At 42.9% G+C, this 11,152-nt stretch overlaps 1 protein-coding gene across 4 annotated transcripts in view; it reads right to left on the reverse strand.

The window, feature by feature from the left end:
* Positions 1–3,403, reverse strand: part of syt1a (synaptotagmin Ia) — a 173,203-nt gene extending 169,800 nt beyond the window's left edge. For 2 of the 4 annotated variants that reach the window (XM_075471530.1, XM_075471532.1), the window contains exon 1: positions 3,191–3,401. The gene's annotated coding sequence lies outside the window, so the exon portion shown is untranslated. Of the gene's footprint in view, positions 1–3,190 lie in introns of all 4 variants that reach the window. The other 2 variants (XM_075471534.1, XM_075471533.1) reach the window with 2 other exon arrangements.
* Between the last annotated feature and the right edge of the window lie 7,749 nt (positions 3,404–11,152).

The following is an 11,152-nucleotide window of genomic DNA, read 5'->3' on the forward strand; positions in this document are numbered from 1 at the left end:
GAGGCCGGGGCTGGGACAGACAGCAGCTCGCCTCGCGGCGGACCGTCAGCTCGATCCCGAGATCCAACAACGAGCTTTTTAACTGCAGCAACTTTAAGATACGCTATTGGAGCTGGAATTACCGCGGCTGCTGGCACCAGACTTGCCCTTCAATTGATCCTCGTTAAAGGATTTAAAGTGTCCTGTATTGTTATTTTTCGTCACTACCTCCCCGAGTGGGTAATTTGCGCGCCTGCTGCCTTCCTTGGATGTGGTAGCCGTTTCTCAGGCTCCCTCTCCGGAGGGAGAAGTAGCCTGAGAAACGGCTCGAGGTTATCAGTCACCAAAGCGGCCGGGGCACCCCGAGAGGCACCCCGCATGGGTTTTGGGTCTGATAAATGCACGCATCCCCGAAGGTCAGCGCTCGTTTTGCATGTATTAGCTCTAGAATTGCCACAGTTATCCAAGTAACGGTAGAGCGATCAAAGGAACCACAATTGATTTAATGAGCCATTCGCAGTTTCACTGTAGCCTACCGGCCGTGTGTGCTTAGACTTGCATGCTTGTGTTCATTTTATTGTGATCTTAAAGCAAGTTTTATTTATTTTTTTTAAATATCGTCAAAATATCTTTATCGTGAAAATCCTAAAAAATATCGAGATATTTTTTTTTGCCCATATCGCCCACCCCTAGCTGCATGTCGTTCCCCCTCTCTCTGCCCCCTGCTTCCTGTCTCTCTGAACTTTCCTATCCATTAAAGCCATTAAAAGCCCAAAAAAATTATTTAAAAAAAGGAAACGCTGCAAGTTTGTTGAGCTGGTCTTTACCCTTCATGTCACTGATGGTTGCCTGAAGACTGTTTTGTTTATTCTCATTCCAAGGTCAGATGGTCTACACACTATATTAGCTTAATACTTCAATTTAGACTAAAATATCTTTTAAGTTTTATGTCAATACATTCAAATGACTATAGCCATTACACAGAAATTGTAACAGAACTGGATTGTAATTATAAATCAATAATAATCATAAAAGGCACAGTTGCTTCAGAAAGCAACATAGCAGTATAAAAGTGATTCCAGTGTAATCTGTTAGCACAGTCCTATTCATTCTGTCTACAGTATTAGTGATAAGACTTATGTTGAGACAATATATCTGATATTACAGGGATGGACTTGCTCTTGGAGAACAATCCTAACAGAAGGAGATGGACTACGAGTCATGAAGCATCAACCAGTGCGACTCACTTCTGGTAGTGACAGTGTTACCGATCTGTGCACATCCATTCTCACAAGCACCCACAACCATATGGCCTCACAAGGTCACACGAGAAGAGAGATCCTATTTATATCCTTAGTTTTAAATTGCTCCCCTTAAGAAACAAACACCCATTTCGGTCTTAATTGTATTTATTTTCCTTTGCATCTCTCAATCTTCTGATAGCTTCATCCTAAGTGAGAGTCTTCAGTAAAATGCAAAGAAAACTTGGCAGATGCCCTTTTACCATGATGGCCGTGGGCTTTTTTTGAAAAGTTCACTTACAATAACTTGTCTAAGACAAAAGGTTGCAGCTGCTCAGACATCTGGCTTGAGACCTAGGATCTGTATTTCTCATCAATAGCTCTTTAACAAGAATGAAAAATAACACTTCAGGCGACAGCTGAATGGCCACTTGAGACATGTGGAAGTCAACATCTGCATCCACTGTGTTGGTGTAAATGTGATCGGAGGATGTGTTGACCTTTCTCAGCCAGTGAAAGATTATGAGCTTGATTGTGACCCAAACTCATATCACAGTATTCACCCCAGTCAGGATTCATTGAAAAAGATAGATGAAAAAAGTGTTTTAAAGAATTATTTCCAGCCAACAGCCCTTACAGCATCCATCAGCACAGACACAGCCTACAGGATTCAGTTAGTGCTTATGAAATGGAGCATCTGCAGAGGCTCCCAGAGAGTATGTAAACATAAGCTCTACCATGGGAAATGAGTTAAGGAGTCATTTAGATTTGGGTGTGGGAAGCACAAAGCTCTTACTCTGTCCGTCACCTGGAAACAGTCTGACACACGGGAGCCTCCTGGCTAGTGTATTCCAACCAGCAGGCTATACAGCAACACATTAGCAACCCGACCCCCCATCTTTCCTGCCTTTTTCCCTCTCCCACTGCATTGGCTTATGCTGCCTCCTGAGATATTGGGTAATCTGGGAGCAGGAGGAGATAAGCCATCTTTTTTTTAACGATTTGTCAGTGAACATGAGCAACAATCACCATGGATTTGCTTGACGTGTTTGCAGAGTCTGGAGCCACCCATTCCATGTGCACTGGGCAGGAGCCAATCGTCACTCTATCAGTAAACCTGTGGGAGGTGATAAGCCTCCCTTACAGCAAGGGGGTTCCCACCAATCACAATAGCAAAAATATTTGTTAATCTAAGGAGTCAAAGTCATTGTTTTATTTGATGGGCTCCTTATATAGACTTGTGCAAACAAATAACTTAATTTTTTTTTTTTTTTAAAACAACATCTTACAGAAATGAATAATTGTCGCTAAAGAGTTTGTATAATTATGAGCAACAGATACAGCAGACACAAATTCATGCAATAAAAGGTCTCGCTGCCTCTTGAAATAATGTTACAGCTCATTCGCGAATCAATAGCTGGCCAAGATAAATCCATCACAACTGAAAGATGAAGAAGGGGAAAAAAATAAATAAGACATCACATCAGATCAACACCCTACCAATTTTATCTGATGGAGCGAGGTGAACAAACAGGGGGATTAGCTTCTATAGGATGAAAGCAGCTGCTCGTCTTCTGTCTCAATTTCCCTCCCCTCCTCCTTTCATCTGCCCACACATTGTGGTCTCCCCTCGCAACGAGAGACACGTTCTATATGTAGCAGTCTTGCTATCGCCAGCTGCGCTCCACCCTGTACCTACAGCAGATTCCAAGCACACCAAAAAACCTTTCAGTGCACATGGCAATGAAAGGCGCGGCAAAAACAAGCGCCAAAAATGGTGTTTTGAGGAAGGGCTGGGAGTTGGAGCAAAGAGTACTTCCTATGTGTCCCCCTCATAACAGCAACCCAACCTGATTAAGTCACCTAGACAAACAAATGACACTCCCACATCACTCAGTTAGACACATACAAGAGACACTCTTGTTGCTTTGTAACTTCTAGAGTAGCCCAAAAAGAAAACGTGCTCTTACCTGGCAACAGCAACACACTTTCAGCTCCAAATCGGCTTGCCCTGATGAGAAGGCTTGCTTATATGGAGTAAGGAGTCTTGGAAAGAGAGAGTGTGTTAGGTGTGTGGGTTGGAGAGAAAGAGAAAGATGGAGAGAGAGCTGGGAGGGAAAGTGAGAGGTGGAGCCTAGCTCTGGGAAGAGAAAGAGGGCTGGGTGATGACTCTGTCTGCTGTCTATATAGCCACTCTTGTGGGAGCAGTGTGGATGGCGCTAGATTATCTTCTGTTCAAACACACACACACACACGCACACAGCGGATGCACCTCATGCAAGGCTTGGAGGGAAAAAAAAGAAAAAACACGGAGGAGGTGTGAGAGAGACAGAAGAGACTGAGCTGTTTAAGCCAGCACCGTCACGCAGCAGCTCCAAGGAATCCCTCCAGTAAGATGGGCACTACATCACTGAGTCCTTGGCTGTGATTGGCTGGGTAATGGGGAGACGCCAAGTATGGTGGGCAAAGCTATGTAACCTAAGATGACCCTTTTGTCACCTATCAACATGCCCTTTCCATGTATCCCCTGTGAGTGCACATCACCGTTGAGGGCATCTGAAAAAAAAAAAAAAACTCCCCTTGGAACTTAGGTGCATGCGTTTCTTTGCCAGTACATAGTAATTCATGACCTGCCCTTGCATGTGAATACAAAAACACACACACATCACTTTACAAGATCTTATCCATGAGGGCAGGCTGATTTCCCCAGAGGCAACAATGAGCATGTCATCAGAAAAACAACACCTGCATGGACAATTTTTCATTCAAGTAATTGGATCTTAAGTCATGTTGACCTCAATACCAAGGGATTACAGATCATTTAAACCTATAAGTAACAACAGGTTACATTATCTTGATTGTTTGAAATGCTCTCAAAGTCTTCAACGTTGCTGGGGATCTATATCATGCAACTTAGAACTCTTGCAGCTGACAAACTATCACTCAGTTAATTCTTAATAAAACTGTAAATCTATACAAATCCATACAATGACATGCTTCCAAAGCAAACACTTGATACGAGATTCATGAATAGGAAAAGGTGCCTCGGGTAAGAGAGGAGGTTCTCCATCAGCTGCATGCAATGAATACAAGCAGTGACCGGCAGCAACCACAGGTCAGACAGAAACTGACAGGCTGCAAAATAAATAGAGCACTATCATATGCTTTCCCAAGAAAACATTAAACCAGTCCCCATGATATCCAAGGTGCTGCTCAGGAGGGCTGCAAGTACTCTTTAGTGCATACAATACCATAATTATTGCAGTCTATTTTTCATTAGCTGGGAACTACAGATTACAGACCTTTACAATAGAGAGTGGTGAAATTGTCTACTTGCTTGTCGTGTCTGCTTCTCTTCTACAGTCCAAACACCTGCAGGTTAGGTTAACCAAAGCCTGTGCAATCTCCACAGGTGTGAAAATGAGTGTGAGATAATCTGTGTCTATGCAGATCTCTGTGATAGGCTGGCAAGCCATTGCAGTTTATCAGCTGTGATAGACTTTAGCCCTTCCAATAACCCTGCAAAGGAAGAGGTAATATAGATGGAGAATCCTTTTTTTTTGTTCTATATTAAACCACTAAAAAAATATAATCATAAACTGAATATGAATGTATGAACTAGTATGCACTTTAAGAGATGGAATTTGTGCTTACCTATTCAATTTTTTAAATACGTACATCACTAGGCCTGTCACTACATAACTGTATAATTGTACCTATTTGAATATGGAAGGTAATTGTGATCATTTGTCATACTTGTCTTTATTCACTTTAATGAAAGCAGTTGGGGGAATCAAACAAATGTCAGATTTCCACATAACTTTAAAAGTTGAAGCCGTTTCACCCATCATCTGCATATTTGCCATGTGCAATTCTTTGTTTACAAATAGGTTATTTCCGTCAGCAAAGGGTACCGGGCCTATAGAGGCAGGCCTTCATTTCATATTCTGTGATATTAATGACTCGTCTTATGTTTCTACTGTGTCTTATTTGAATGTCTCAAAAGGAAATCTGGAATGGTGCCACAAACAACCGGTGTTGTATCAACATCAGTTTCCTCATCGGGATCCGTTTCCCTTCTCCAGCTCCGCACCGTCCAAACATCAGAAGAACTGCGAGTTCACAGAGACCTGAAAATCATTTGCACAGCCATTTATTAAATGCTAAAAGTTAAACGCAGCTTAAAGGCCTACAGAAAGCTGACACTACAACCAATACATAATGATAATACATACACAGAGGAACAATAATGACCATTGGACCCTACACCAAAACATTTCATAAACGCATGAAATTTGCTTGGAAATCCTTCCTGGAATTCCAGACTGGGGGCGGGGCTTCCGTGCGACGTCACAAGTGCCATGGTTTTTCCTGGCTGCCGCTATTGTAGTATGCTTGTTGAGTGGTGAAGGCAATAAAACGTTGGGTTCAGTGCAGTTTTTATTGCGAGTAGATGTACGAAGTGCTGTGGGTGCGTGTGTTGCCCTCAGCACCAGCAGCTCACACCACCGGGGACAGAGGAAGCAGAGACCTGCGGTCGGAACTTGTGTCTGTGTCTCCCTGTTCGCCTGCCTCCTCTCTGGTGAAATCAGCCGGAGCGCACCCCGCCGTGTTCAGCTCCCTGCGGTGCGGACACTCAGGGGGAATCCACCTGGCGGAGAGCGGACACACCTCGGGATGGTTGCCCTGAAATCAGCCGGAGCGCATCCCGCCGTGTTCAGCTCCCTGCGGTGCGGACACTCAGGGGGAATCCACCTGGCGGAGAGCGGACACACCTCGGGATGGTTGCCCTGAAATCAGCCGGAGCGCATCCCGCCGTGTTCAGCTCCCTGCGGTGCGGACACTCAGGGGGAATCCACCTGGCGGAGAGCGGACACACCTCGGGATGGTTGCCCTGAAATCAGCCGGAGCGCATCCCGCCGTGTTCAGCTCCCTGCGGTGCGGACACTCAGGGGGAATCCACCTGGCGGAGAGCGGACACACCTCGGGATGGTTGCCCTGAAATCAGCCGGAGCGCATCCCGCCGTGTTCAGCTCCCTGCGGTGCGGACACTCAGGGGGAATCCACCTGGCGGAGAGCGGACACACCTCGGGATGGTTGCCCTGAAATCAGCCGGCAGAGCGATAATCAAGAGCCCCGGCGTCCCGCGGCACACATGGGGAACTTCCAAGCACGAAAGTGAGTGGGAGTATACTTGTGTTTGGACAAGGTTTCAGTGCCGCAAATGTAGCAACAGTGGTGTTATCTATCGGAGATGGAGAGGAGGGCGTTATGGGATTCTGTCTCTTTGTTGCAGCCTAATGGACTGTTATGTTTTATTACCGGTGACCTTTTTATGTTCCTCCTGCTTTGGTGCCAAACAGTCCAGCTGTGTATACAGCGGTGGAAATAGCTGCACAATTACTCGCTGCTTTTGTGACTCGTGGCCTAGACCAAACACAGTGTATGCTCACCAATCGGCATTCTGAAGACGACCAAAATCACCATGATCACCATCATCGTCCCCACTGCTCTCGGACTCGGACTCGGACTCCGACCCACTGTCACTGGCAATGGCTGGCTCCAACCTGTATGGCTCTAGCCCCAATCCCTCCTCGGTTTCTTCTTCAGGCTCTTCATTGTCTTCTTCATTGTCATCAACAATATTCGGATCGAAATTTGCAGTGAAGAAGCTGTCCAGGTCTGGCAAACTGCTGTTGATTTTTGGGGGTTGTTCCAGCAGCTGGCACTCGTGACATCACGCACCTGTCGTCTGCTACTTCCGGTTTGCCAAATTCGAGTCAAATGTGGTGATAGTTTATTGGGCCTAATCAGGACTATCCAGGGGCCTAAAATTATTTTTAAATCATAAAAAAATTCCATGGTATATAAGGAATCAATCTGCTATTTCAGTTACATGATACACAAGATAAATAATTCTTCATCTGCTTAATTCTGTTAGCTTATTTGAATACGGTAATAAATGTAAAAAATGTCACCCTGCTTCTCTAACAATTATACAATTTTCAATCACCATCAAAAATCAAAGCTTTTGAAATTGTGAAACAGTTGAATTCCTGTGGAAATGACATCTCGGACTGTCTGAATTTGCCAGACTATCTCCGAGTTTGATACGTGAGCCTCCGTAAACACGGGGGAGGGAAACTATATCTGATGGCAAACTGCCAGCTATCTAAATACTTTTCCTCTTCCATCATAGAAAAATGAAGATATAAAAAAAGTTTACGAATCGAAAGAATTCTCAGCCTCTTTTTAAACAAAACACAGGGGGAACGGTGTCCGATGGCATTGATACCAGTCATTGGTGTATAAACAGACCTGGATACAACACCAAAGCTCTGTAATCAGCATAAGTGTGCAATCGTACAACAGCACAAGAGCTTTTAATTGAATCCTGGGTTTTATTCAGGAGAACACAGTAATACAAAAACCCAACTAGTTTGTTGGAAAAGACAGGATGTATATGAGGGGAAAAAAAAAAAAAAAAAACCCAGCTGGTTGAATTTATTTAGTTTATTATATAAATTCAACTGTAGTCTTTAAGATTATAATCATTCAAGCTTCAATTCAAAGCCTTAAAAAAAAATGCTCACAGCAATCAGTGTTTGACTTCAAAAACCCTGAGAAGAGCACCCTTAATGGAGGGTTTTCCTTAACTGAGGTGATATTGTGAGATGAAAGTACATATAAACAAAAATTAAACTTTAACGCGATACAACAGAAAGATGCCTGAGAATTTACAAGTCTGTTTTGCCATTTTAGAGACATAAATGCTGAGAACAAAAGATACAGCAATGGGTGGATCCATGAATGCTTTTTATACGGCAATAAATTAAAGTGGAACATCAAAGAGGCTTCTAGCGCCTTTCATCAACTATATGAACAATCTGTGGAATAACTGAAAATGAAAATTATCATTACATCCACGTTAAGCTTTAACCAAATCACCTGAGCTTCATCAGCAGGTGGTGATGGTGGAATTTAAACTCTAGCATATGCAAATTAATAGGCACACTCCATTTGCTGATGATCACATTTAATGAGGCCATTTTTTTCAAGCATTTCTGAAATTAACTTGGAGCCTCATTTGACTGATAAAGTCTAATAAAGTCAGTACAGACTTTCTGCCATATCCATTTTGGTTCATTTCAAGTAAATACATTTTGGCAATTACTGCAATTTTGTTGAGAATTTCCTGTTGTTAGGAGAAAAATATTATGAAAATATTCTGAAAGAGTTAAATCTCTTTCCAAGGCTCTGAGGTAAAAAGTTATTAGCGGCTGTAATACCACTTTGTCTTCATATTGACATGATTGTCGGTTCTGTAGGGGCTCCACGGTTTCACCATCAACAGCATGAACGCCAGCTGCAACCCACCTGGTCCTGCTCAGGAATAGTTTGGGCCCAGTCATGGACCTGGCCCTTCCCCATCCAGCCGACCCCAAAAGAGAAGCAGCAGGCTCCACTCCAGCAGCCTGGCTCTGGAGGACAGAGGTGTCTCAAGAGCCCCAGAAACAACAGGGCACCAAACATTACCGACCCCTATTTGTACCAGCAGTGTCCTCTGTCACAGACTCCTTTCTAACAGGCTCAGAGCAAAATCAAAGTGACAATATAAATCATGTGATGTTGAAAATAATTAGAACTCAGTGAGTCCCTCCCCCCATCTTCCTACACACAGCTGACAGCAGATTACTTAATGGCTCAAGAATTGATCAAATATGCTGGTTCTGAATGTGGCCATTATAGCTATTTAACAGAAACTTGAGATTTAGCAAAACCTACAACTTAGATAAATATATGCAAGAAGAATCCTCTCCTAAAATATTTAGTCCTTGCAGAAATGCATAATGGTGCTCGAAAGTGACAGTGATAATAAGGCAAGAATGAAATATCATCAGAAGCTGTCCATATATATTCTGTCCAAGAAAACAATCCAACTGCTTTCCTCAACTGACTAGAAAGAGACTTTAGTCCGATTAATCCAGTCAACAATAGTTACTCCTTAGGAAATGTCACAAGGCCATTGATTGTTTTCATGCTCCCAACACAGCCGGCTGCTAACAAGGACTATTCTTAAGAGGCCTTCGTCATCCACACCTGTGTATATCAAACCCTGCTTCAGTCAAATCAGCTCTCCACCAGTGTGTGATTCATAGAGGAGAGGCTTGCTCTGCCCTACTGTCTGCACACACAGTGCCCCAGGAAGCCTGTCGTTTCTCTCTTGTTTACAGATCGACAGCATCTCTGGGAGAAGCAGGGCAACAGCCTGTGACAGACTGATGGATGATGTGACACTCGTGCCTCTGTGTCATCCCGGCATCCATCTCTCCTTTTCTCTCCTCACCCACTCACACCCTTCGTCTAAGGGGAGGATACAGGATTGCAAATGGATATGCATGTTGATGACGCTTAAAGTTGTACCTTGCTTCAAAGCATGAAGCTGAATGTAGCGAAAAGCCTGATGGGTAAACAGTGGGCAGCTGTCAGCTTGCCTGACTGTTAAAAAACAACTGACAAGGCTAGATCTTCTGCAGATGACAATGCTCAGGAGTGGGGAAGAGCATGCAAAATGTGTGAGAATAGGAGCCTACAGGACACAAGGGCACCAGCTGAATATGCATAGAAATGAGATAGATTCCCAAGAAATTACACATCAAGATGTCACTTTAAAAAAAAAAAAAAAAAAAAAAAAAAAAAAAAAGACAGCCTTACTGACAGATACTAAAGAAAATCCCATGCCAGTTAGAGTCGTAAATTGACACTGTATAGTTCAATTTATACATTTATGTTGTGACCCACAACATTGAGCACATTGAGTTGCCTGTGGTATGAAATAAGCTATATAAATAAAGATTGATTGATTGATTGATTGATTGATTGATTGATTGATTGAACATAAATGCTGCTCACTTAAAAAAATTTATGAAAAATGATTTAATTAGAATTATTTTTTTATTTTTTTTAAACTGACTTAATCAGTGCTTCGATAAGGCAGACAGCGATAGGCCAGCTGAGTTCAAATTGGGAACTTAAAACATCTCTCAAAAATGTTTTCCAATTCCCCAGATCTGTAAAGAGAGTAAACACCATTAAATAATGCTTTCTGTGGTGCCAAATGGAACAATCTTTTTATCGATTTTAACATCCCCACCTTCACTTAGACCCTCCAACCAGATATTAAAAGAAAATAAGGAGGACCACAAGGCTCACAGTTGATATTCAACAATTCCAACCACACCCTCTGTGATTCTTAATGCCTGCAGCAAAAAAGATCAATAGTGTTTCTCCACAACACCTCATGATATGGAACTTGGCACTTTAAAGCTAATATTAACGTGCTAGTTTTTGCATTTGGCAACGTAAAATTATCTGTTGAAAAATGGCAGCTTGCTGAATAATTCACAACAATGTTTGTAATTATGCAAAGCCATTAACTGGGAAATGGCAAAAGTGGTCAACAACAACTATTTTCTCCCACTCATGAATGGATACTGTCAAAGGTCATCAGCCATGCACTTTCAAGTGAATTAAGCCCTCCTTTTGAAGACAACTTAATGCTGCTTGTCATTAGTCCCGGAGGATTTTCACTGCTATTTTTTCCCCTTCTCCCTCCACAGTCAGAGGCTCTGTTCTGGTGATGGGTCAATCAAGGTGTAGTGCTCCAAGGCTTTGTTGTATTGCTAATCCACCTCTTCAGACGTCTATGCCCATCTTCTCCTCACCAACATCTCTGAGGCTGTTCAAATCTGTTATCATCATGTGTCCTGGGTGAACCAATCACAAGAGGAAGCTGCAAACTATGCATGTTTAAACCTGGTATCAAAATGCATCCCCACATGCCTCTTGAGTGACCAATTTTGATCTTAGTGACCCAGTGGATATGCAAATAACCATGCAGCATACTTCACAATTCATTCATTTTTTCCCCA

The sequence above is a fragment of the Odontesthes bonariensis genome, chromosome 8, assembly GCF_027942865.1.
Source record: "Odontesthes bonariensis isolate fOdoBon6 chromosome 8, fOdoBon6.hap1, whole genome shotgun sequence".
Taxonomy (NCBI): domain Eukaryota; kingdom Metazoa; phylum Chordata; class Actinopteri; order Atheriniformes; family Atherinopsidae; genus Odontesthes; species Odontesthes bonariensis.